Raw genomic sequence first — 23887 nt, 5'->3', positions numbered from 1 at the left:
ATTTTGACTTGTCTACTTAAAGATCACCAAAATCTGATAACAAGGTCAATTACATCCCTGGTTGGGATTGAACCACCAACCATTTGGTTAGTAGCCGGACACACTAACCGATTGCGCCACAGAGACACTTTGCAAAATGCGCATACTGACAAAGGCTAATAAGCATACATCTAGAACGTTTCCTAGAAAGACTTTAAAATGTCAATAATCTGGAGAGTTTTTGTAAAATGTTTCTTCCATCAACCAACGAAGAAACACATTGGTACTTTCCCATGATGAGTGAGTGCTTCAGGATCTCTTGCACTTACATGTGCAGCAGAGTACTGCAATGGAAGCATGCTGGGCCCATAACCCAGAGGTAGGCAGATTGAAACTATCCTTTGCTATATGCATTTTTTTTGTTAATTTAAGTAATCAAAACTGGGATTGATATTTTGCTCTTTTATTTTTACTTGAAGTACAATAACTTTTACCATTTTAATTTGTTTGAATAGTATATTGACAGTATAGTTTTCTTTAAAAAAATCCACTTAATTTTCTTTACCCTATTATTAAAAGGGTAATTGACAAAAACAAACTACATTGTCACCAGAAGAGCAATACAAAATGTACAAGTGATATATTAAAATCATCTTTCCAGCTTGAATTTCAATGATGCATTGGGGCAACGATTTTGTGAGAAACATCTTCACCCTTAAATAAAGATTTTCTTAATTCCTTACCTGTGTGCTAATTAGATATCACCTTGTTTTCACATTAAACAGACTTCTACATGAGAAAGCAGCAAGGATGCAGTGGCGTTAATGTTTCCTGGTGTCAACCTGTATTATTTCAGTAGACATTGAAATGAGGATGCATCTTGCTGCCTTTCCAATGAAGCAAGTTTAATTTAGTAATAGGTGAAAAACCATCCCTACAAAGGTGTTAATCAGAGACTTGGCTTTGTGGACACTTTTCAGAGAACAAATTTGTTAGCATAAAAATAAAGCCAGAAAATGAAGAGCTGTTTAATCACTCAATTGGATTTTTTTTGCCAGCATATTTCTTTTTCTCTGCAACCCACTGCTAAATTGTGCTTCCTAGCTGTTTTTATAAAATCAATGAATCAAATCTAACTCTGATTACATCAGAGAAGGCCAGGTACCCTACACCAGAACAGGGGGTTTGAAATTTTGACTTGTCTACTTAAAGATCACCAAAATCTGATAACAAGGTCAATTACGTCCCTGGTTGGGATTGAACCACCAACCATTTGGTTAGTAGCCGGACACACTAACCAATTGCGCCACAGAGACACGTTGCAAAAAGCACATACTGACAAAGGCTAATAAGCATACATCTAGAACGTTTCCTAGAAAAACTTTAAAAAGTCAATAATCTGGAGAGTTTTTGTAAGATGTTTCTTCCATCAACCAACGAAGAAACACATTGGTACTTTCCCATGATGAGTGAGTGCTTCAGGATCTCTTGCACTTACATGTGCAGCAGAGTACTGCAATGGAAGCATGCTGGGCCCATAACCCAGAGGTAGGCAGATTGAAACTATCCTTTGCTATATGCATTTTTTTTTTGTTAATTTAAGTAATCAAAACTGGGATTGATATTTTTGCTCTTTTATTTTTACTTAAAGTACAATAACTTTTACCATTTTAATTTGTTTTAATAGTATATTGACAGTATAGTTTTCTTTAAAAAATCCACTTAATTTTCTTTACCCTATTATTAAAAGGGTAATTGACAAAAACAAACTACATTGTCACCAGAAGAGCAATACAAAATGTACAAGTGATATATTAAAATCATCTTTCCAGCTTGAATTTCAATGATGCATTGGGGCAACGATTTTGTGAGAAACATCTTCACCCTTAAATAAAGATTTTCTTAATTCCTTACCTGTGTGCTAATTAGATATCACCTTGTTTTCACATTAAACAGACTTCTACATGAGAAAGCAGCAAGGATGCAGTGGCGTTAATGTTTCCTGGTGTCAACCTGTATTATTTCAGTAGACATTGAAATGAGGATGCATCTTGCTGCCTTTCCAATGAAGCAAGTTTAATTTAGTAATAGGTGAAAAACCATCCCTACAAAGGTGTTAATCAGAGACTTGGCTTTGTGGACACTTTTCAGAGAACAAATTTGTTAGCATAAAAATAAAGCCAGAAAATGAAGAGCTGTTTAATCACTCAATTGGATTTTTTTTGCCAGCATATTTCTTTTTCTCTGCAACCCACTGCTAAATTGTGCTTCCTAGCTGTTTTTATAAAATCAATGAATCAAATCTAACTCTGATTACATCAGAGAAGGCGAGGTACCCTACACCAGAACAGGGGGTTTGAAATTTTGACTTGTCTACTTAAAGATCACCAAAATCTGATAACAAGGTCAATTACGTCCCTGGGTGGGATTGAGCCACCAACCATTTGGTTAGTAGCCGGACACACTAACCAATTGCGCCACAGAGACACTTTGCGAAAAGCACATACTGACAAAGGCTAATAAGCATACATCTAGAACGTTTCCTAGAAAAACTTTAAAAAGTCAATAATCTGGAGAGTTTTTGTAAGATGTTTCTTCCATCAACCAACGAAGAAACACATTGGTACTTTCCCATGATGACTGAGTGCTTCAGGATCTCTTGCACTTACATGTGCAGCAGAGTACTGCAATGGAAGCATGCTGGGCCCATAACCCAGAGGTAGGCAGATTGAAACTATCCTTTGCTATATGCATTTTTTTTTTGTTAATTTAGGTAATCAAAACTGGGATTGATATTTTTGCTCTTTTATTTTTACTTACCATTTTAATTTGTTTTAATAGTATATTGACAGTATAGTTTTCTTTAAAAAATCCACTTACTTTTCTTTACCCTATTATTAAAAGGGTAATTGACAAAAACAAACTACATTGTCACCAGAAGAGCAATACAAAATGTACAAGTGATATATTAAAATCATCTTTCCAGCTTGAATTTCAATGATGCATTGGGGCAACGATTTTGTGAGAAACATCTTCACCCTTAAATAAAGATTTTCTTAATTCCTTACCTGTGTGCTAATTAGATATCACCTTGTTTTCACATTAAACAGACTTCCACATGAGAAAGCAGCAAGGATGCTGTGGCGTTAATGTTTCCTGGTGTCAACCCGTATTATTTCAGTAGACATTGAAATGAGGATGCATCTTGCTGCCTTTCCAATGAAGCAAATTAAATTTAGTAATAGGTGAAAAACCATCCCTACAAAGGTGTTAATCAGAGACTTGGCTTTGTGGACACTTTTCAGAGAACAAATTTGTTAGCATAAAAATAAAGCCAGAAAATGAAGAGCTGTTTAATCACTCAATTGGATTTTTTTTGCCAGCATATTTCTTTTTCTCTGCAACCCACTGCTAAATTGTGCTTCCTATCTGTTTTTATAAAATCACTGAATCAAATCTAACTCTGATTACATCAGAGAAGGCCAGGTACCCTACACCATAACAGGGGGTTTGAAATTTTGACTTGTCTACTTAAAGATCACCAAAATCTGATAACAAGGTCAATTACATCCCTGGGTGGGATTGAACCACCAACCTTTTGGTTAGTAGCCAGACACACTAACCAATTGCGCCACAGAGACACTTTGTAAAAATTATATACTGACAAAGGCTAATAAGCATACATCTAGAACGTTTCCTAGAAAAACTTTAAAAAGTCAATAATCTGGAGAGTTTTTGTAAGATGTTTCTTCCATCAACCAACGAAGAAACACATTGGTACTTTCCCATGATGAGTGAGTGCTTCAGGATCTCTTGCACTTACATGTGCAGCAGAGTACTGCAATGGAAGCATGCTGGGCCCATAACCCAGAGGTAGGCAGATTGAAACTATCCTTTGCTATATGCATTTTTTTTGTTAATTTAAGTAATCAAAACTGGGATTGATATTTTGCTCTTTTATTTTTACTTGAAGTACAATAACTTTTACCATTTTAATTTGTTTGAATAGTATATTGACAGTATAGTTTTCTTTAAAAAAATCCACTTAATTTTCTTTACCCTATTATTAAAAGGGTAATTGACAAAAACAAACTACATTGTCACCAGAAGAGCAATACAAAATGTACAAGTGATATATTAAAATCATCTTTCCAGCTTGAATTTCAATGATGCATTGGGGCAACGATTTTGTGAGAAACATCTTCACCCTTAAATAAAGATTTTCTTAATTCCTTACCTGTGTGCTAATTAGATATCACCTTGTGTTCACATTAAACAGACTTCTACATGAGAAAGCAGCAAGGATGCAGTGGCGTTAATGTTTCCTGGTGTCAACCTGTATTATTTCAGTAGACATTGAAATGAGGATGCATCTTGCTGCCTTTCCAATGAAGCAAGTTTAATTTAGTAATAGGTGAAAAACCATCCCTACAATGGTGTTAATCAGAGACTTGGCTTTGTGGACACTTTTCAGAGAACAAATTTGTTAGCATAAAAATAAAGCCAGAAAATGAAGAGCTGTTTAATCACTCAATTGAATTTTTTTTGCCAGCATATTTCTTTTTCTCTGCAACCCACTGCTAAATTGTGCTTCCTAGCTGTTTTTATAAAATCAATGAATCAAATCTAACTCTGATTACATCAGAGAAGGCCAGGTACCCTACACCAGAACAGGGGGTTTGAAATTTTGACTTGTCTACTTAAAGATCACCAAAATCTGATAACAAGGTCAAATACGTCCCTGGTTGGGATTGAACCACCAACCATTTGGTTAGTAGCCGGACACACTAACCAATTGCGCCACAGAGACACGTTGCAAAAAGCACATACTGACAAAGGCTAATAAGCATACATCTAGAACGTTTCCTAGAAAAACTTTAAAAAGTCAATAATCTGGAGAGTTTTTGTAAGATGTTTCTTCCATCAACCAACGAAGAAACACATTGGTACTTTCCCATGATGAGTGAGTGCTTCAGGATCTCTTGCACTTACATGTGCAGCAGAGTACTGCAATGGAAGCATGCTGGGCCCATAACCCAGAGGTAGGCAGATTGAAACTATCCTTTGCTATATGCATTTTTTTTTGTTAATTTAAGTAATCAAAACTGGGATTGATATTTTTGCTCTTTTATTTTTACTTAAAGTACAATAACTTTTACCATTTTAATTTGTTTTAATAGTATATTGACAGTATAGTTTTCTTTAAAAAATCCACTTAATTTTCTTTACCCTATTATTAAAAGGGTAATTGACAAAAACAAACTACATTGTCACCAGAAGAGCAATACAAAATGTACAAGTGATATATTAAAATCATCTTTCCAGCTTGAATTTCAATGATGCATTGGGGCAACGATTTTGTGAGAAACATCTTCACCCTTAAATAAAGATTTTCTTAATTCCTTACCTGTGTGCTAATTAGATATCACCTTGTTTTCACATTAAACAGACTTCTACATGAGAAAGCAGCAAGGATGCAGTGGCGTTAATGTTTCCTGGTGTCAACCTGTATTATTTCAGTAGACATTGAAATGAGGATGCATCTTGCTGCCTTTCCAATGAAGCAAGTTTAATTTAGTAATAGGTGAAAAACCATCCCTACAAAGGTGTTAATCAGAGACTTGGCTTTGTGGACACTTTTCAGAGAACAAATTTGTTAGCATAAAAATAAAGCCAGAAAATGAAGAGCTGTTTAATCACTCAATTGGATTTTTTTTGCCAGCATATTTCTTTTTCTCTGCAACCCACTGCTAAATTGTGCTTCCTAGCTGTTTTTATAAAATCAATGAATCAAATCTAACTCTGATTACATCAGAGAAGGCGAGGTACCCTACACCAGAACAGGGGGTTTGAAATTTTGACTTGTCTACTTAAAGATCACCAAAATCTGATAACAAGGTCAATTACGTCCCTGGGTGGGATTGAACCACCAACCATTTGGTTAGTAGCCGGACACACTAACCAATTGCGCCACAGAGACACGTTGCAAAAAGCACATACTGACAAAGGCTAATAAGCATACATCTAGAACGTTTCCTAGAAAAACTTTAAAAAGTCAATAATCTGGAGAGTTTTTGTAAGATGTTTCTTCCATCAACCAACGAAGAAACACATTGGTACTTTCCCATGATGAGTGAGTGCTTCAGGATCTCTTGCACTTACATGTGCAGCAGAGTACTGCAATGGAAGCATGCTGGGCCCATAACCCAGAGGTAGGCAGATTGAAACTATCCTTTGCTATATGCATTTTTTTTTGTTAATTTAAGTAATCAAAACTGGGATTGATATTTTTGCTCTTTTATTTTTACTTAAAGTACAATAACTTTTACCATTTTAATTTGTTTTAATAGTATATTGACAGTATAGTTTTCTTTAAAAAATCCACTTAATTTTCTTTACCCTATTATTAAAAGGGTAATTGACAAAAACAAACTACATTGTCACCAGAAGAGCAATACAAAATGTACAAGTGATATATTAAAATCATCTTTCCAGCTTGAATTTCAATGATGCATTGGGGCAACGATTTTGTGAGAAACATCTTCACCCTTAAATAAAGATTTTCTTAATTCCTTACCTGTGTGCTAATTAGATATCACCTTGTTTTCACATAAAACAGACTTCTACATGAGAAAGCAGCAAGGATGCAGTGGCGTTAATGTTTCCTGGTGTCAACCTGTATTATTTCAGTAGACATTGAAATGAGGATGCATCTTGCTGCCTTTCCAATGAAGCAAGTTTAATTTAGTAATAGGTGAAAAACCATCCCTACAAAGGTGTTAATCAGAGACTTGGCTTTGTGGACACTTTTCAGAGAACAAATTTGTTAGCATAAAAATAAAGCCAGAAAATGAAGAGCTGTTTAATCACTCAATTGGATTTTTTTGCCAGCATATTTCTTTTTCTCTGCAACCCACTGCTAAATTGTGCTTCCTAGCTGTTTTTATAAAATCACTGAATCAAATCTAACTCTGATTACATCAGAGAAGGCCAGGTACCCTACACCATAAGAGGGGGTTTGAAATTTTGACTTGTCTACTTAAAGATCACCAAAATCTGATAACAAGGTCAATTACGTCCCTGGGTGGGATTGAACCACCAACCTTTTGGTTTTTAGCCGTACACACTTACTGATTGCGCCACAGAGAGACTTTGCAAAAGTACATACTGACAAAGGCTAATAAGCATTCATCTAAAACGTTTCCTAGAAAAACTTTAAAAAGTCAATAATCTGGAGAGTTTTTGTAAGATGTTTCTTCCATCCACCAACGAAGAAACACATTGGTACTTTCCCATGATGAGTGAGTGCTTCAGGATCTCTTGCACTTACATATGCAGCAGAGTACTGCAATGGAAGCATGCTGGGCCCATAACCCAGAGGTAGGCAGATTAAAACTATCCTCTGCTATATGCATTTTTTTTGTTAATTAAAGTAATCCAAAACTGGGATTGATATTTTTGCTCTTTTATTTTTCATTAAAGTACAATAACTTTTACCATTTTAATTTGTTTTAATAGTATATTGAAAGTATTGTTTTCTTTTAAAAATCCACTTAATTTTCTTTACCCTATTATTAAAATGGTAATTGACAAAAACAAACTACATTGTCACCAGAAGAGCAATACAAAATGTACAAGTGATATATTAAAATCATCTTTCCAGCTTGAATTTCAATGATGCATTGGGGCAACGATTTTGTGAGAAACATCTTCACCCTTAAATAAAGATTTTCTTAATTCCTTACCTGTGTGCTAATTACATGTCACCTTGTTTTCACATAAAACAGACTTCTACATGAGAAAGCAGCAAGGATGCAGTGGCGTTAATGTTTCCTGGTGTCAACCTGTATTATTTCAGTAGACATTGAAATGAGGATGCATCTTGCTGCCTTTCCAATGAAGCAAGTTTAATTTAGTAATAGGTGAAAAACCATCCCTACAAAGGTGTTAATCAGAGACTTGGCTTTGTGGACACTTTTCAGAGAACAAATTTGTTAGCATAAAAATAAAGCCAGAAAATGAAGAGCTGTTTAATCACTCAATTGGATTTTTTTTCCAGCATATTTCTTTTTCTCTGCAACCCACTGCTAAATTGTGCTTCCTAGCTGTTTTTATAAAATCAATGAATCAAATCTAACTCTGATTACATCAGAGAAGGCCAGGTACCCTACACCATAACAGGGGGTTTGAAATTTTGACTTGTCTACTTAAAGATCACCAAAATCTGATAACAAGGTCAATTACGTCCCTGGGTGGGATTGAACCACCAACCTTTTGGTTAGTAGCCGGACACACTAACCGATTGCGCCACAGAGACACTTTGCAAAAATTACATACTGACAAAGGCTAATAAGCATACATCTAGAACGTTTCCTAGAAAAACTTTAAAAAGTCTATAATCTGGAGAGTTTTTGTAAGATGTTTCTTCCATCAACCAACGAAGAAACACATTGGTACTTTCCCATGATGAGTGAGTGCTTCAGGATCTCTTGCACTTACATGTGCAGCAGAGTACTGCAATGGAAGCATGCTGGGCCCATAACCCAGAGGTAGGCAGATTGAAACTATCCTTTGCTATATGCATTTTTTTTGTTAATTTAAGTAATCAAAACTGGGATTGATATTTTTGCTCTTTTATTTTTACTTAAAGTACAATAACTTTTACCATTTTAATTTGTTTTAATAGTATATTGACAGTATAGTTTTCTTTAAAAAATCCACTTAATTTTCTTTACCCTATTATTAAAAGGGTAATTGACAAAAACAAACTACATTGTCACCAGAAGAGCAATACAAAATGTACAAGTGATATATTAAAATCATCTTTCCAGCTTGAATTTCAATGATGCATTGGGGCAACGATTTTGTGAGAAACATCTTCACCCTTAAATAAAGATTTTCTTAATTCCTTACCTGTGTGCTAATTACATGTCACCTTGTTTTCACATAAAACAGACTTCTACATGAGAAAGCAGCAAGGATGCAGTGGCGTTAATGTTTCCTGGTGTCAACCTGTATTATTTCAGTAGACATTGAAATGAGGATGCATCTTGCTGCCTTTCCAATGAAGCAAGTTTAATTTAGTAATAGGTGAAAAACCATCCTTACAAAGGTGTTAATCAGAGACTTGGCTTTGTGGACACTTTTCAGAGAACAAATTTGTTAGCATAAAAATAAAGGCAGAAAATGAAGAGCTGTTTAATCACTCAATTGGATTTTTCTACCAGCATATTTTTTTCTCTGCAACCCATTGCTAAATTGTGCTTCCTAGCTGTTTTTTATAAAATCACTGAATCAAATCTAACTCCGATTACATCAGAGAAGGCCAGGTACCCTACACCAAAAGAGGGGGTTTGAAATTTTGACTTGTCTACTTAAATATCACCAAAACCTGATGACAAGGTCAATCATGTCCCTGGGTGGGATTGAACCACCAACCTTTTGGTTAGTACCCAGACACACTAACCGATTGCGCCACAGAGACACTTTGCAAAAAGTACATACTGACAAAGGCTAATAAGCATTAATCTAGAACGTTTCCTAGAAAAACTTTAAAAAGTCAATAATCTGGAGAGTTTTTGTAAGAATTTTCTTAAATCAACCAACGAAGAAACACATTGGTACTTTCCCATGATGAGTGAGTGCTTCAGGATCTCTTGCACTTACATGTGCAGCAGAGTACTGCAATGGAAGCATGCTGGGCCCATTACCCAGAGATAGGCAGATTGAAACTATCCTCTGCTATATGCATTTTTTTTGTTAAAGTAATCCAAAACTGGGATTGATATGTTAGCTATTTTTTATTTAATTAAAGTACAATAACTTTTACCATTTTAATTTGTTTTAATAGTATATTGACAGTATTGTTTTCTTTCAAAAATCCACTTAATTTTCTTTACCCTATTATTAAAATGGTAATTGACAAAAACAAACTACATTGTCACCAGAAGAGCAATACAAAATGTACAAGTGATATATTAAAATCATCTTTCCAGCTTGAATTTCAATGATGCATTGGGGCAACGATTTTGTGAGAAACATCTTCACCCTTAAATAAAGATTTTCTTAATTCCTTACCTGTGTGCTAATTAGATATCACCTTGTTTTCACATTAAACAGTCTTCCACATGAGAAAGCAGCAAGGATGCATTGGCGTTAATGTTTCCTGGTGTCAACCTGTATTATTTCAGTAGACATTGAAATGAGGATGCATCTTGCTGCCTTTCCAATGAAGCAAGTTTAATTTAGTAATAGGTGAAAAACCATCCCTACAAAGGTGTTAATCAGAGACTTGGCTTTGTGGACACTTTTCAGAGAACAAATTTGTTAGCATAAAAATAAAGCCAGAAAATGAAGAGCTGTTTAATCACTCAATTGGATTTTTTTGCCAGCATATTTCTTTTTCTCTGCAACCCACTGCTAAATTGTGCTTCCTAGCTGTTTTTATAAAATCACTGAATCAAATCTAACTCTGATTACATCAGAGAAGGCCAGGTACCCTACACCATAAGAGGGGATTTGAAATTTTGACTTGTCTACTTAAAGATCACCAAAATCTGATAACAAGGTCAATTACGTCCCTGGGTGGGATTGAACCACCAACCTTTTGGTTTATAGCCGTACACACTAACTGATTGCGCCACAGAGACACTTTGCAAAAGTACATACTGACAAAGGCTAATAAGCATTCATCTAAAACGTTTCCTAGAAAAACTTTAAAAAGTCAATAATCTGGAGAGTTTTTGTAAGATGTTTCTTCCATCCACCAACGAAGAAACACATTGGTACTTTCCCATGATGAGTGAGTGCTTCAGGATCTCTTGCACTTACATGTGCAGCAGAGTACTGCAATGGAAGCATGCTGGGCCCATAACCCAGAGGTAGGCAGATTAAAACTATCCTCTGCTATATGCATTTTTTTTTGTTAATTAAAGTAATCCAAAACTGGGATTGATATTTTTGCTCTTTTATTTTTCATTAAAGTACAATAACTTTTACCATTTTAATTTGTTTTAATAGTATATTGAAAGTATTGTTTTCTTTTAAAAATCCACTTAATTTTCTTTACCCTATTATTAAAATGGTAATTGACAAAAACAAACTACATTGTCACCAGAAGAGCAATACAAAATGTACAAGTGATATATTAAAATCATCTTTCCAGCTTGAATTTCAATGATGCATTGGGGCAACGATTTTGTGAGAAACATTTTCACCCTTAAATAAAGATTTTCTTAATTCCTTACCTGTGTGCTAATTAGATATCACCTTGTTTTCACATTAAACAGACTTCCACGTGGCGTTAATGTTTCCTGGTGTCAACCTGTATTATTTCAGTAGACATTGAAATGAGGATGCATCTTGCTGCCTTTCCAATGAAGCAAGTTTAATTTAGTAATAGGTGAAAAACCATCCTTACAAAGGTGTTAATCAGAGACTTGGCTTTGTGGACACTTTTCAGAGAACAAATTTGTTAGCATAAAAATAAAGCCAGAAAATGAAGAGCTGTTTAATCACTCAATTGGATTTTTTTGCCAGCATATTTCTTTTTCTCTGTAACCCACTGCTAAATTGTGCTTCCTAGCTGTTTTTATAAAATCACTGAATCAAATCTAACTCTGATTACATCAGAGAAGGCCAGGTACCCTACACCATAAGAGGGGGGTTGAAATTTTGACTTGTCTACTTAAAGATCACCAAAATCTGATAACAAGGTCAATTACGTCCCTGGGTGGGATTGAGCCACCAACCTTTTGGTTTATAGCCATACACACTAACTGATTGCGCCACAGAGACACTTTGCAAAAGTACATACTGACAAAGGCTAATAAGCATTCATCTAAAACGTTTCCTAGAAAAACTTTAAAAAGTCAATAATCTGGAGAGTTTTTGTAAGATGTTTCTTCCATCAACCAACGAAGAAACACATTGGTACTTTCCCATGATGAGTGAGTGCTTCAGGATCTATTGCACTTACATGTGCAGCAGAGTACAGCAATGGAAGCATGCTGGGCACATAACCCAGAGGTAGGCAGATTGAAACTATCCTCTGCTATATGCATTTTTTTTTGTTAATTAAAGTAATCCAAAACTGGGATTGATATGTTGGCTCTTTTATTTTTACTTACAGTACAATAACTTTTACCATTTTAATTTGTTTTAATAGTATATTGACAGTATTGTTTTCTTTCAAAAATCCACTTAATTTTCTTTACCCTATTATTAAAATGGTAATTGACAAAAACAAACTACATTGTCACCAGAAGAGCAATACAAAATGTACAAGTGATATATTAAAATCATCTTTCCAGCTTGAATTTCAATGATGCATTGGGGCAACGATTTTGTGAGAAACATTTTCACCCTTAAATAAAGATTTTCTTAATTCCTTACCTGTGTGCTAATTAGATATCACCTTGTTTTCACATTAAACAGACTTCCACATGAGAAAGCAGCAAGGATGCAGTGGCGTTAATGTTTCCTGGTGTCAACCTGTATTATTTCAGTAGACATTGAAATGAGGATGCATCTTGCTGCCTTTCCAATGAAGCAAGTTTAATTTAGTAATAGGTTAAAAACCATCCTTACAAAGGTGTTAATCAGAGACTTGGCTTTGTGGACACTTTTCAGAGAACAAATTTGTTAGCATAAAAATAAAGCCAGAAAATTAAGAGCTGTTTAATCACTCAATTGGATTTTTTTTGCCAGCATATTTCTTTTTCTCTGCAACCCACTGCTAAATTGTGCTTCCTAGCTGTTTTTATAAAAGAAAAGAAAGAGAGGCGCCCGTGACTTACAACCTAGATGAACTTCCTGATGCCGCACAATATGGAAAAATGGGGAAGCTGTCAACCCCCAAAAAATAGCAATAACAAGAAAAAAGAACCAAAACGTGCGCAAAAGGAAGAGCCAATCAAAAATTATTTGGATTAATTATTTTTATTTTCTTATTTTTGTTTTTATTAAATATTATTTAATTGTAGTTAATACCAAATAAATTAATTATAAATATATTCCTTAGAGTGACCACAATAGGATATTGAAAATAATAAATTAATAATAATGTTATTGAAAAGTCTCGATAAAGGCACCTATCCTTAAGCAGCCGTTAGTATGGGCAGCCAATGCCGTAGAATTACAGTTACACTTCCTCTGATGAAACGACCAGTGCCTACGGTCGAGAAACGCGTTAGGTTGAACGGCTTTGGAGTGATCCACGGATATACACCATCTCTCTGCTATTTGGAGACGAACGGATATCACCGACAGCCCTAATCCGCCCTAAACCGCCACAGATATTTCCATCTCCTACATCCCAGCCTAAGGATTACCCAGCTGCGCTGTCGGAGGAGCATCCAGGCAGCGCAGCACAGAACGGCTTGTGGATTGGAAACGGCGGAGGTCCGGTGAACATCCGGCCGGTCGGACGGCTATAGCATTCACTGGCACGGGTGAGATTGCTACGAGTGAGACAGCTACTGCATTCACTGGCACGGGTGAGATTGCTACGAGTGAGACGACTACTGCATTCACTGGCACGGGTGAGATTGCTACGAGTGAGACGGGGTTTTATTTATTTATACATTATCCCGTCATTTTAGCCACCCACACCTATGGCCTCACTAGGCTAGGGGCTATTTGAGCCATTCGGGACTTTGTTTTAGTATTTTATTTATTCATATTAATCATCTTAAATACGGGACTGTAATTCTACGGCATTGGCTGCCCATACTAACGGCTGCTTAAGGATAGGTGCCTTTATCGAGACTTTTCAATAACATTGGTCAAAAGGACGGGACTGGTTTCTATTCATTTGCTCAAACATTTAGCATTCACATCAGCAGCCGTACGAGGTTAAGAGCTAATGAGCCGTACGAGACTTTTGGATACATATATAACGGCTAACCACTACCAGTTTAAATCGTTATTGGAAGAACTCTGAGTTTTTATTTTATATGCAATTTTATGATATCCTACAGGCAATACATCTTCCATGTGTATACTCCATTGATTTTTGATACATTTTGTTTGTGCACAATTTATTAATTATTAATTAAGGCTGGCCTGCCAGTGTTCTTCAGGATTCTATATATTTGTATCCATTATTGGTTTTCTGGAATACTAACCATATATGAGTAATTAACTAGATGGTTATATATTTCATGATTGTGTTATTTTATTCATTTTAATATTATTTTCAATATCCTATTGTGGTCACTCTAAGGAATATATTTATAATTAATTTATTTGGTATTAACTACAATTAAATAATATTTAATAAAAACAAAAATAAGAAAATAAAAATAATTAATCCAAATAATTTTTGATTGGCTCTTCCTTTTGCGCACGTTTTGGTTCTTTTTTCTTGTTTTTATAAAATCACTGAGTCAAATCTAACTACATCAGAGAAGGCCAGGTACCCTACAGCATAACAGGGGGTTTGAAATTTTGACTTGTCTACTTAAAGATCACCAAAATCTGATAACAAGGTCAATTACGTCCCTGGTTGGGATTGAATCACCAACCTTTTGGTTAGTAGCCGGACACACTAACCGATTGCGCCACAGAGACACTTTGCAAAAAGTACATACTGACAAAGTCTAATAAGCATACATCTAGAACGTTTCCTAGAAAAACTTTAAAAAGTCAATAATCTGGAGAGTTTTTGTAAGATGTTTCTTCCATCAACCAATGAAGAAACACATTGGTACTTTCCCATGATGAGTGAGTGCTTCAGGATCTCTTGCACTTACATGTGCAGCAGAGTACTGCAATGGAAGCATGCTGGGCCCATAACCCAGAGGTAGGCAGATTGAAACTATCCTTTGCTATATGCATTTTTTTTGTTAATTTAAGTAATCAAAACTGGGATTGATATTTTTGCTCTTTTATTTTTACTTGAAGTACAATAACTTTTACCATTTTAATTTGTTTGAATAGTATATTGACAGTATAGTTTTCTTTAAAAAATCCACTTAATTTTCTTTACCCTATTATTAAAAGGGTAATTGACAAAAACAAACTACATTGTCACCAGAAGAGCAATACAAAATGTACAAGTGATATATTAAAATCATCTTTCCAGCTTGAATTTCAATGATGCATTGGGGCAACGATTTTGTGAGAAACATCTAACATCTTCACCCTTAAATAAAGGTTTTCTTAATTCCTTACCTGTGTGCTAATTAGATATCACCTTGTTTTCACATTAAACAAACTTCCACATGAGAAAGCAGCAAGGATGCAGTGGCGTTAATGTTTCCTGGTGTCAACCTGTATTATTTCAGTAGAAATTGAAATGAGGATGCATCTTGCTGCCTTTCCAATGAAGCAAGTTTAATTTAGTAATAGGTGAAAAACCATCCCTACAAAGGTGTTAATCAGAGACTTGGCTTTGTGGACACTTTTCAGAGAACAAATTTGTTAGCATAAAAATAAAGCCAGAAAATGAAGAGCTGTTTAATCACTCAATTGGATTTTTTTTGCCAGCATATTTCTTTTTCTCTGCAACCCACTGCTAAATTGTGCTTCCTAGCTGTTTTTATAAAATCACTGAATCAAATCTAACTCTGATTACATCAGAGAAGGCCAGGTACCCTACACCATAACAGGGGGTTTGAAATTTTGACTTGTCTACTTAAAGATCACCAAAATCTGATAACAAGGTCAATTACGTCCCTGGGTGGGATTGAACCACCAACCTTTTGGTTAGTAGCCAGACACACTAACCGATTGCGCCACAGAGACACTTTGTAAAAAGTACATACTGACAAAGGCTAATAAGCATACATCTAGAACGTTTCCTAGAAAAACTTTAAAAAGTCAATAATCTGGAGAGTTTTTGTAAAATGTTTCTTCCATCAACCAACGAAGAAACACATTGGTACTTTCCTATGATGACTGAGTGCTTCAGGATCTCTTGCACTTACATGTGCAGCAGAGTACTGCAATGGAAGCATGCTGGGCCCATAACCCAGAGGTAGGCAGATTGAAACTATCCTTTGCTATATGCATTTTTTTTTGTTAATTTAAGTAATCAAAACTGGGATTGATATTTTTGCTCTTTTATTTTTACTTAAAGTACAATAACTTTTACCATTTTAATTTGTTTTAATAGTATATTGACAGTATAGTTTTCTTTAAAAAATCCACTTAATTTTCTTTACCCTATTATTAAAAGGGTAATTGACAAAAACAAACTACATTGTCACCAGAAGAGCAATACAAAATGTACAAGTGATATATTAAAATCATCTTTCCAGCTTGAATTTCAATGATGCATTGGGGCAACGGTTTTGTGAGAAACATCTTCACCCTTAAATAAAGATTTTCTTAATTCCTTACCTGTGTGCTAATTAGATATCACCTTGTTTTCACATTAAACAGACTTCCACGTGGCGTTAATGTTTCCTGGTGTCAACCTGTATTATTTCAGTAGACATTGAAATGAGGATGCATCTTGCTGCCTTTCCAATGAAGCAAGTTTAATTTAGTAATAGGTGAAAAACCATCCTTACAAAGGTGTTAATCAGAGACTTGGCTTTGTGGACACTTTTCAGAGAACAAATTTGTTAGCATAAAAATAAAGCCAGAAAATGAAGAGCTGTTTAATCACTCAATTGGATTTTTTTGCCAGCATATTTCTTTTTCTCTGTAACCCACTGCTAAATTGTGCTTCCTAGCTGTTTTTATAAAATCACTGAATCAAATCTAACTCTGATTACATCAGAGAAGGCCAGGTACCCTACACCATAAGAGGGGGGTTGAAATTTTGACTTGTCTACTTAAAGATCACCAAAATCTGATAACAAGGTCAATTACGTCCCTGGGTGGGATTGAGCCACCAACCTTTTGGTTTATAGCCATACACACTAACTGATTGCGCCACAGAGACACTTTGCAAAAGTACATACTGACAAAGGCTAATAAGCATTCATCTAAAACGTTTCCTAGAAAAACTTTAAAAAGTCAATAATCTGGAGAGTTTTTGTAAGATGTTTCTTCCATCAACCAACGAAGAAACACATTGGTACTTTCCCATGATGAGTGAGTGCTTCAGGATCTATTGCACTTACATGTGCAGCAGAGTACAGCAATGGAAGCATGCTGGGCACATAACCCAGAGGTAGGCAGATTGAAACTATCCTCTGCTATATGCATTTTTTTTTGTTAATTAAAGTAATCCAAAACTGGGATTGATATGTTGGCTCTTTTATTTTTACTTACAGTACAATAACTTTTACCATTTTAATTTGTTTTAATAGTATATTGACAGTATTGTTTTCTTTCAAAAATCCACTTAATTTTCTTTACCCTATTATTAAAATGGTAATTGACAAAAACAAACTACATTGTCACCAGAAGAGCAATACAAAATGTACAAGTGATATATTAAAATCATCTTTCCAGCTTGAATTTCAATGATGCATTGGGGCAACGATTTTGTGAGAAACATTTTCACCCTTAAATAAAGATTTTCTTAATTCCTTACCTGTGTGCTAATTAGATATCACCTTGTTTTCACATTAAACAGACTTCCACATGAGAAAGCAGCAAGGATGCAGTGGCGTTAATGTTTCCTGGTGTCAACCTGTATTATTTCAGTAGACATTGAAATGAGGATGCATCTTGCTGCCTTTCCAATGAAGCAAGTTTAATTTAGTAATAGGTTAAAAACCATCCTTACAAAGGTGTTAATCAGAGACTTGGCTTTGTGGACACTTTTCAGAGAACAAATTTGTTAGCATAAAAATAAAGCCAGAAAATTAAGAGCTGTTTAATCACTCAATTGGATTTTTTTTGCCAGCATATTTCTTTTTCTCTGCAACCCACTGCTAAATTGTGCTTCCTAGCTGTTTTTATAAAAGAAAAGAAAGAGAGGCGCCCGTGACTTACAACCTAGATGAACTTCCTGATGCCGCACAATATGGAAAAATGGGGAAGCTGTCAACCCCCAAAAAATAGCAATAACAAGAAAAAAGAACCAAAACGTGCGCAAAAGGAAGAGCCAATCAAAAATTATTTGGATTAATTATTTTTATTTTCTTATTTTTGTTTTTATTAAATATTATTTAATTGTAGTTAATACCAAATAAATTAATTATAAATATATTCCTTAGAGTGACCACAATAGGATATTGAAAATAATAAATTAATAATAATGTTATTGAAAAGTCTCGATAAAGGCACCTATCCTTAAGCAGCCGTTAGTATGGGCAGCCAATGCCGTAGAATTACAGTTACACTTCCTCTGATGAAACGACCAGTGCCTACGGTCGAGAAACGCGTTAGGTTGAACGGCTTTGGAGTGATCCACGGATATACACCATCTCTCTGCTATTTGGAGACGAACGGATATCACCGACAGCCCTAATCCGCCCTAAACCGCCACAGATATTTCCATCTCCTACATCCCAGCCTAAGGATTACCCAGCTGCGCTGTCGGAGGAGCATCCAGGCAGCGCAGCACAGAACGGCTTGTGGATTGGAAACGGCGGAGGTCCGGTGAACATCCGGCCGGTCGGACGGCTATAGCATTCACTGGCACGGGTGAGATTGCTACGAGTGAGACAGCTACTGCATTCACTGGCACGGGTGAGATTGCTACGAGTGAGACGACTACTGCATTCACTGGCACGGGTGAGATTGCTACGAGTGAGACGGGGTTTTATTTATTTATACATTATCCCGTCATTTTAGCCACCCACACCTATGGCCTCACTAGGCTAGGGGCTATTTGAGCCATTCGGGACTTTGTTTTAGTATTTTATTTATTCATATTAATCATCTTAAATACGGGACTGTAATTCTACGGCATTGGCTGCCCATACTAACGGCTGCTTAAGGATAGGTGCCTTTATCGAGACTTTTCAATAACATTGGTCAAAAGGACGGGACTGGTTTCTATTCATTTGCTCAAACATTTAGCATTCACATCAGCAGCCGTACGAGGTTAAGAGCTAATGAGCCGTACGAGACTTTTGGATACATATATAACGGCTAACCACTACCAGTTTAAATCGTTATTGGAAGAACTCTGAGTTTTTATTTTATATGCAATTTTATGATATCCTACAGGCAATACATCTTCCATGTGTATACTCCATTGATTTTTGATACATTTTGTTTGTGCACAATTTATTAATTATTAATTAAGGCTGGCCTGCCAGTGTTCTTCAGGATTCTATATATTTGTATCCATTATTGGTTTTCTGGAATACTAACCATATATGAGTAATTAACTAGATGGTTATATATTTCATGATTGTGTTATTTTATTCATTTTAATATTATTTTCAATATCCTATTGTGGTCACTCTAAGGAATATATTTATAATTAATTTATTTGGTATTAACTACAATTAAATAATATTTAATAAAAACAAAAATAAGAAAATAAAAATAATTAATCCAAATAATTTTTGATTGGCTCTTCCTTTTGCGCACGTTTTGGTTCTTTTTTCTTGTTTTTATAAAATCACTGAGTCAAATCTAACTACATCAGAGAAGGCCAGGTACCCTACAGCATAACAGGGGGTTTGAAATTTTGACTTGTCTACTTAAAGATCACCAAAATCTGATAACAAGGTCAATTACGTCCCTGGTTGGGATTGAATCACCAACCTTTTGGTTAGTAGCCGGACACACTAACCGATTGCGCCACAGAGACACTTTGCAAAAAGTACATACTGACAAAGTCTAATAAGCATACATCTAGAACGTTTCCTAGAAAAACTTTAAAAAGTCAATAATCTGGAGAGTTTTTGTAAGATGTTTCTTCCATCAACCAATGAAGAAACACATTGGTACTTTCCCATGATGAGTGAGTGCTTCAGGATCTCTTGCACTTACATGTGCAGCAGAGTACTGCAATGGAAGCATGCTGGGCCCATAACCCAGAGGTAGGCAGATTGAAACTATCCTTTGCTATATGCATTTTTTTTGTTAATTTAAGTAATCAAAACTGGGATTGATATTTTTGCTCTTTTATTTTTACTTGAAGTACAATAACTTTTACCATTTTAATTTGTTTGAATAGTATATTGACAGTATAGTTTTCTTTAAAAAATCCACTTAATTTTCTTTACCCTATTATTAAAAGGGTAATTGACAAAAACAAACTACATTGTCACCAGAAGAGCAATACAAAATGTACAAGTGATATATTAAAATCATCTTTCCAGCTTGAATTTCAATGATGCATTGGGGCAACGATTTTGTGAGAAACATCTAACATCTTCACCCTTAAATAAAGGTTTTCTTAATTCCTTACCTGTGTGCTAATTAGATATCACCTTGTTTTCACATTAAACAAACTTCCACATGAGAAAGCAGCAAGGATGCAGTGGCGTTAATGTTTCCTGGTGTCAACCTGTATTATTTCAGTAGAAATTGAAATGAGGATGCATCTTGCTGCCTTTCCAATGAAGCAAGTTTAATTTAGTAATAGGTGAAAAACCATCCCTACAAAGGTGTTAATCAGAGACTTGGCTTTGTGGACACTTTTCAGAGAACAAATTTGTTAGCATAAAAATAAAGCCAGAAAATGAAGAGCTGTTTAATCACTCAATTGGATTTTTTTTGCCAGCATATTTCTTTTTCTCTGCAACCCACTGCTAAATTGTGCTTCCTAGCTGTTTTTATAAAATCACTGAATCAAATCTAACTCTGATTACATCAGAGAAGGCCAGGTACCCTACACCATAACAGGGGGTTTGAAATTTTGACTTGTCTACTTAAAGATCACCAAAATCTGATAACAAGGTCAATTACGTCCCTGGGTGGGATTGAACCACCAACCTTTTGGTTAGTAGCCAGACACACTAACCGATTGCGCCACAGAGACACTTTGTAAAAAGTACATACTGACAAAGGCTAATAAGCATACATCTAGAACGTTTCCTAGAAAAACTTTAAAAAGTCAATAATCTGGAGAGTTTTTGTAAAATGTTTCTTCCATCAACCAACGAAGAAACACATTGGTACTTTCCCATGATGACTGAGTGCTTCAGGATCTCTTGCACTTACATGTGCAGCAGAGTACTGCAATGGAAGCATGCTGGGCCCATAACCCAGAGGTAGGCAGATTGAAACTATCCTTTGCTATATGCATTTTTTTTTGTTAATTTAAGTAATCAAAACTGGGATTGATATTTTTGCTCTTTTATTTTTACTTAAAGTACAATAACTTTTACCATTTTAATTTGTTTTAATAGTATATTGACAGTATAGTTTTCTTTAAAAAATCCACTTAATTTTCTTTACCCTATTATTAAAAGGGTAATTGACAAAAACAAACTACATTGTCACCAGAAGAGCAATACAAAATGTACAAGTGATATATTAAAATCATCTTTCCAGCTTGAATTTCAATGATGCATTGGGGCAACGGTTTTGTGAGAAACATCTTCACCCTTAAATAAAGATTTTCTTAATTCCTTACCTGTGTGCTAATTAGATATCACCTTGTTTTCACATTAAACAGACTTCTACATGAGAAAGCAGCAAGGATGCAGTGGCGTTAATGTTTCCTGGTGTCAACCTGTATTATTTCAGTAGACATTGAAATGAGGATGCATCTTGCTGCCTTTCCAATGAAGCAAGTTTAATTTAGTAATAGGTGAAAAACCATCCCTACAAAGGTGTTAATCAGAGACTTGGCTTTGTGGACACTTTTCAGAGAACAAATTTGTTAGCATAAAAATAAAGCCAGAAAATGAAGAGCTGTTTAATCACTCAATTGGATTTTTTTTTGCCAGCATATTTCTTTTTCTCTGCAACCCACTGCTAAATTGTGCTTCCTAGTTGTTTTTATAAAATCAATGAATCAAATCTAACTCTGATTACATCAGAGAAGGCCAGGTACCCTACACCATAACAGGGGATTTGAAATTTTGACTTGTCTACTTAAAGATCACCAAAATCTGATAACAAGGTCAATTACGTCCCTGGTTGGGATTGAACCACCAACCTTTTGGTTAGTAGCCGGACACACTAGCTGATTGCGCCACAGAGACTCTTTGCAAAAAGTACATACTGACAAAGGCTAATAAGCATACATCTAGAACGTTTCCTAGAAAAACTTTAAAAAGTCAATAATCTGGAGAGTTTTTGTAAGATGTTGCTTCCATCAACCAACGAAGAAACACATTGGTACTTTCCCATGATGACTGAGTGCTTCAGGATCTCTTGCACTTACATGTGCAGCAGAGTACTGCAATGGAAGCATGCTGGGCCCATAACCCAGAGGTAGGCAGATTGAAACTATCCTTTGCTATATGCATTTTTTTTTGTTAATTTAAGTAATCAAAACTGGGATTGATATTTTTGCTCTTTTATTTTTACTTAAAGTACAATAACTTTTACCATTTTAATTTGTTTTAATAGTATATTGACAGTATAGTTTTCTTTAAAAAAGCCACTTAATTTTCTTTACCCTATTATTAAAAGGGTAATTGACAAAAACAAACTACATTGTCACCAGAAGAGCAATACAAAATGTACAAGTGATATATTAAAATCATCTTTCCAGCTTGAATTTCAATGATGCATTGGGGCAACGATTTTGTGAGAAACATTTTCACCCTTAAATAAAGATTTTCTTAATTCCTTACCTGTGTGATAATTAGATATCACCTTGTTTTCACATTAAACAGACTTCCACATGAGAAAGCAGCAAGGATGCAGTGGCGTTAATGTTTCCTGGTGTCAACCTGTATTATTTCAGTAGACATTGAAATGAGGATGCATCTTGCTGCCTTTCCAATGAAGCAAGTTTAATTTAGTAATAGGTTAAAAACCATCCTTACAAAGGTGTTAATCAGAGACTTGGCTTTGTGGACACTTTTCAGAGAACAAATTTGTTAGCATAAAAATAAAGCCAGAAAATTAAGAGCTGTTTAATCACTCAATTGGATTTTTTTTGCCAGCATATTTCTTTTTCTCTGCAACCCACTGCTAAATTGTGCTTCCTAGCTGTTTTTATAAAATCACTGAATCAAATCTAACTCTGATTACATCAGAGAAGGCCAGGTACCCTACACCAGAACAGGGGGATTTGAAATTTTGACTTGTCTACTTAAAGATCACCAAAATCTGATAACAAGGTCAAATACATCCCTGGGTGGGATTGAACCACCAACCTTTTGGTTAATAGCCGTGCACACTAACTGATTGCGCCACAAAGACACTTTGCAAAAGTACATACGGACAAAGGCTAATAAGCATTCATCTAAAACGTTTCCTAGAAAAACTTTAAAAAGTCAATAATCTGGAGAGTTTTTGTAAAATGTTTCTTCCATCAACCAACGAAGAAACACATTGGTACTTTCCCATGATGAGTGAGTGCTTCAGGATCTCTTGCACTTACATGTGCAGCAGAGTACAGCAATGGAAGCATGCTGGGCCCATAACCCAGCGGTAGGCAGATTGAAACTATCCTTTGCTATATGCATTTTTTTTGTTCATTTAAGTAATCAAAACTGGGATTGATATTTTTGCTCTTTTATTTTTACTTAAAGTACAATAACTTTTACCATTTTAATTTGTTTTAATAGTATATTGACAGTATTGTTTTCTTTCAAAAATCCACTTAATTTTCTTTACCCTATTATTAAAATGGTAATTGACAAAAACAAACTACATTGTCACCAGAAGAGCAATACAAAATGTACAAGTGATATATTAAAATCATCTTTCCAGCTTGAATTTCAATGATGCATTGGGGCAACGATTTTGTGAGCAACATCTTCACCCTTAAATAAAGATTTTCTTAATTCCTTACCTGTGTGCTAATTAGATATCACCTTGTTTTCACATTAAACAGACTTCCACATGAGAAAGCAGCAAGGATACAGTGGCGTTAATGTTTCCTGGTGTCAACCTGTATTATTTCAGTAGACATTGAATT

General features: G+C 35.2%; 5 non-coding genes across 5 annotated transcripts; all 5 read right to left on the bottom strand.

The window, feature by feature from the left end:
* Positions 1–3546: 3546 nt before the first annotated feature.
* On the bottom strand, positions 3547–3620 carry TRNAS-ACU (transfer RNA serine (anticodon ACU)). The gene has a single exon. It is a non-coding gene; the product is annotated as a tRNA-Ser (tRNA).
* A 4602-nt stretch (positions 3621–8222) lies between these two features.
* Positions 8223–8296, bottom strand: TRNAS-ACU (transfer RNA serine (anticodon ACU)). Its single transcript has one exon. It is a non-coding gene; the product is annotated as a tRNA-Ser (tRNA).
* Positions 8297–9389: 1093 nt separating this feature from the next.
* Positions 9390–9463, bottom strand: TRNAS-ACU (transfer RNA serine (anticodon ACU)). Its single transcript has one exon. It is a non-coding gene; the product is annotated as a tRNA-Ser (tRNA).
* Positions 9464–15652: 6189 nt separating this feature from the next.
* On the bottom strand, positions 15653–15726 carry TRNAS-ACU (transfer RNA serine (anticodon ACU)). Its single transcript has one exon. It is a non-coding gene; the product is annotated as a tRNA-Ser (tRNA).
* A 5024-nt stretch (positions 15727–20750) lies between these two features.
* TRNAS-ACU (transfer RNA serine (anticodon ACU)) lies at positions 20751–20824 on the bottom strand. The gene has a single exon. It is a non-coding gene; the product is annotated as a tRNA-Ser (tRNA).
* Between the last annotated feature and the right edge of the window lie 3063 nt (positions 20825–23887).

The sequence above is a fragment of the Pseudophryne corroboree genome, chromosome 8 (genome assembly GCF_028390025.1).
Source record: "Pseudophryne corroboree isolate aPseCor3 chromosome 8, aPseCor3.hap2, whole genome shotgun sequence".
NCBI classification, from domain to species: domain Eukaryota; kingdom Metazoa; phylum Chordata; class Amphibia; order Anura; family Myobatrachidae; genus Pseudophryne; species Pseudophryne corroboree.
This window is presented reverse-complemented; position numbering and strand designations above follow the sequence as displayed.